Source organism: Volvox carteri, assembly GCF_000143455.1.
Source record: "Volvox carteri f. nagariensis unplaced genomic scaffold VOLCAscaffold_32, whole genome shotgun sequence".
Taxonomy (NCBI): Eukaryota; Viridiplantae; Chlorophyta; class Chlorophyceae; order Chlamydomonadales; family Volvocaceae; genus Volvox; species Volvox carteri.
The window spans coordinates 1,007,261-1,011,353 of record NW_003307575.1 but is presented as its reverse complement, the minus strand read 5'-3'; positions in this window follow the sequence as shown (position 1 = coordinate 1,011,353).

The following is a 4,093-nucleotide window of genomic DNA, read 5'->3' as shown; positions in this document are numbered from 1 at the left end:
GTCCTCTTCCCTCCCCTCCTGCCGTCAAACACACACACGAAGGATCCCCCTTCCCCCCCGGGGGGGGGGTCTTCCCTCCCCCCGTACCTGCGAGGTGATGATAAGGCCCATGCCCATCAGCATTTCCTTGGTGCTCACGTCGTGCGTGGAGCTGCCTTCCCCGGACAGGATGCTGCTGGTGCCCACCAGCGTGATGCCCAACTGGGGGGTAGGTGGGGGGTAGGTGGGGGGTAGGTGGGGGTAATGTGAGAGGGGAGGGAAGAGAATTGGGGAGGTTGTGAAGGCGTGTTGTGCGGGGGTGCGGCTTGCGGGGATTTGCGTCACACACTGCGGTTTGTTTGGCGGCATTGACATGACGCCTGTATATAACCATGCCGTGCGTGAGCCACCAATACACACATACACATACACACATACACACGCGCTTGCTGCTGATCCGCACCCAACTCCTTTCAAACCCTAGTCACCCTCCCTCAACCACCTCCCTCACCCCCCCTCCCCTCCCTCCCTCAACCTCACCAGGATATATCCCCTTCCTCCCCACCCCAAAAAAGGAACACCCACCCACACCCCACACCCCACACCCCACACCCCCCAAACCCCCCACCACGCAGCACACGATGCCCAGCGCATGAAACCGATTAAGTTTGCGACCCAGAAAGGTTATCGCGAAGGCCGCGGCGAACAGCATCTCCGCGCCCCTCATCATTTGGTACACCGACGCGGTCACGTAGAGCAGCCCGATGTTCATCAGGATGGTGGCAACCAGGTCGAAGGCGGTGGGAATGGCGAGGAGGGCGATCTCCCTGATCTGCGACCGCTTGGGCGTGCCCAAGGCGCTCGTGTCCTGACGGGAAAGAGGGGGAACGAGGGAGAGGAAGGACCGGAGAGAAAGAAGCTGACATGTTGCAAGTGGGGCCGCGGTTGCAGCTAACGCGCTTTTTCAATTTGCTGTTTCCTTCGATTACTATTCTCGTTGCCCGCCAGGCTAGGACACAACTACCCCAGGAGAGGTACGGACCAGGACGAGTGCGGGAGGAAGAAGGGGCGGGGGAGAGGGGGCACGTGAGGGGCACGTGGCGCGGGGACTGGCACGAGGCCATGGACCCACATCGAAGGAAAGGAGGGGATCTTCTGCTGCGGATCGTTTCTTGGTACGGCGCTCCTGGAAGTAAGCCAGCGGCAGGCACATCGACATGCCTGAAGGGAGGGGAAATTAGGGGGAGGGGAAATGAAGTGGGACCCAGGCGGAGCCAGTGCCGGGAAGAGGAGGGTGAAAAGGAAGCCCTCGCCACGCAAGTCTGGCCACACAAGTTTGCTACCAGAATGGCGTAAAATGTGTTGCGTAAGACGTTGACAGAAGAAGCTCAGCAAAGCATGCCAGGAAATGGCGATGGCACAGCGGAGCCGAAATGTCACCTAACAAGACGTACCGAGAAACATAAGCGCGGTCATAGCCCATGGTTTCCGAAAATATTTCTCCTTTCCATCTATGCCTGTGCTTTGTAGTTCGTACACTGCGCATAGTCGGCGGGAGGGATAGCCCATCAATCACGAGACCAAAGAGCAACGTGAGTATTGTAGGGCGGCTCAGATACGCACCAATTTTAGCAAATAGAGAGGTTGTTGTGCCAAATAATAGCAAGCCGGAGACGCTAACTGCCTGCCCTAATTGCGGCATGGTTGCTCTGCGTGATGGCGATAGGGCGCGCAAGCACGTGGCGTCACCCGCGCCCTGGCTTCTTGCCGAAACTCCTTATCTATCGTCACAAACTTAACAAATTACCAGACTAGCTACGCTAACGTGGGGGATGTTGATTCGGCCATCGTGTACAGCGCGTACGGAGCATATCGATCTTTGTCAGCCATCAGAAAATCCGTTCGCGAGCATCCTGCATTTTTTGGCACTGATGTGCAAAAGACTTGTTTGACCGAGCTGTTGGCCGTAATCAATTTCAAGCAGGTTGCGCAGTGGCGTCGCGGTAAATTTGGGAATTGGGAACGAGTGCTCATGGCTCACACAAAAGGAACTTTGAATTTTCCCTGCACAGCTCTCCATAACCCTCCTAAGGCCATGGCTTCCAAGCCATGAGCATCATCAACACCGGTAAACCCTAATCCCTGGCATAGTCATATGAACGCGTATAATAAACACGTGTTACTATTACTATTGCTGCTTTTTGCATCCAAATCATGTGACTCGTCACCTACTCATTTCGCGTCTCCTTCGGCTGGACTGACGCGACGTGCCTGCCCAGGTAGGGATCATCACCCCTTTCCACTCTGGGCCCCTCATCCAATCTCATACAATAGCCTTGGCACCGGATCACCTCTCGCACCTTTCTGCTGACGCCCATCCCCACCCCCACACAGACCTAAGCCCAAATTAGGCTCCCTCTCACCGCGCCAGCGTCCCCTCGCAGCCAAGTCTGTGGGCGACACTACTGTCTTATACAGTTGTCTTAGACAGTTAAAGATCCTTGGTTCGATTCCTGGGGAGACCCCCGACACTGTCGGGAACGCGAGATCATGGCTTGCTGCTGAGATGTGGAGTTGAGATCGCAGTTGATGGATCGAGATTCGCACGCTGGATTGGTGGCGATTGCCGAACCCTCTGTCTCTGCGGATGTTCGGGTGAATGGATGAGCAGGGATCCTAGAAGGCAGGATCAACCGCCTTGGACTTCCAGTTCGTATGGCGTAGTACAGTGTGGTAATGGTGGATGGTGCTGTATGGTATGATAAAATCGTAGAAATGACAATGTGTTCAAATGGCCCAGAAGCCTCCCACTCTGTAACAACATACATACACGCGCCAGCGTCCCCTCGCAGCCGACATCAAAAGCACCGCGCCCTCCAGCGATCGCGACCCGGAGGCCCTGACGCACACACACAGCTGTTGGCTATCGACCTCTTATACCACACACACCTGTCCTCGCGATAAACACACACGACCTCTGCGTTCATCCAACCCAATTGCAAATGGTCCTGGCCGCAATCCGTGTATTCCTCCCTTGGCCGTGCGCATCATGCCGTACACATCTGCAACGCAAAAGCATAAGGGTGTGTACGTACGTATGTACGTCTCCGCACGTACGCATGACGTAATCGTTTTAGCATTGTGGTCAGAAGGCTGACAACGGCCGCGGGGACAAGGGGCACCGAAACACAGCGCCGGGCGTCACCTTCATCAATAGCAGCAGCAGCAGCAGCAGCAGCACTTCCATCGCCGTCCTCTTGCATATCCTCCGCCATGGCGAGGCCCTCGCCTTCTTCCTTCCTTCCCAACCACCTCATCTTCACCGCTGCTACCGAATCTTCAGACAGCCCCCCTGGGGGGGTACTGGAAGCACCAGTTGCACAACAGCGCCCCAACAGCCCGCCCCCGAGAGGGCACTTCCTGGACCCCTCGCAAATCCGTACATCCGTACATGAGCGCTAAGAAATGACATAGAACTGCCGTCCAAGGGCAACATATGGCGGGACGTTGGGGTGTCGGAGCAATCAATGTCTGTGGCTCGCTCAAGGTGGTGGGGTGGCGCGAGGTGGTCCACAAGGGGGGGGAAAAGAAGCACACCGCCAAACACACGGCCCCATTCCTCCTTCTAAAGCCACCGGACTTTGTGTGTGTGTGTTTTTGTTCGTACACCGTGCCGGTATCACCACCACAAAGTCAAAGCACGTTACACTCCGCGCGAGAGACTCCGAGGTGAGAAGCAGACAGACAGACAGACAGACGAACGTGAGGCAACGTGGTCCGACACGACGCCAAAACCCGGATGCCCACATGTGTGGTCGAAAGGCGGGAGGAGAAGGGAAAGGAAAAAGGGGAAACAGGTGGAAGCCGCCTTCTGCGTGTGTGTGGCTTTAATCAACCCACCATCGTCACCACCACTACCCGGGCTCCTCCCTTCTCTTTCCTTTCCAGCACGCAGAGCAGTGCTATGCTGCCTGCGTTGCACTCCTCAGCCCTTTTAAAGACACGGGTACAGCGATAACGGCTTCAAAGCTTTCCACTAAACAGACAGATATTGGGGGAAATCAAAATTGGGTTCGCGGTTTACACCTGTGTCGGTTGTATCTCGTTGTGTGGT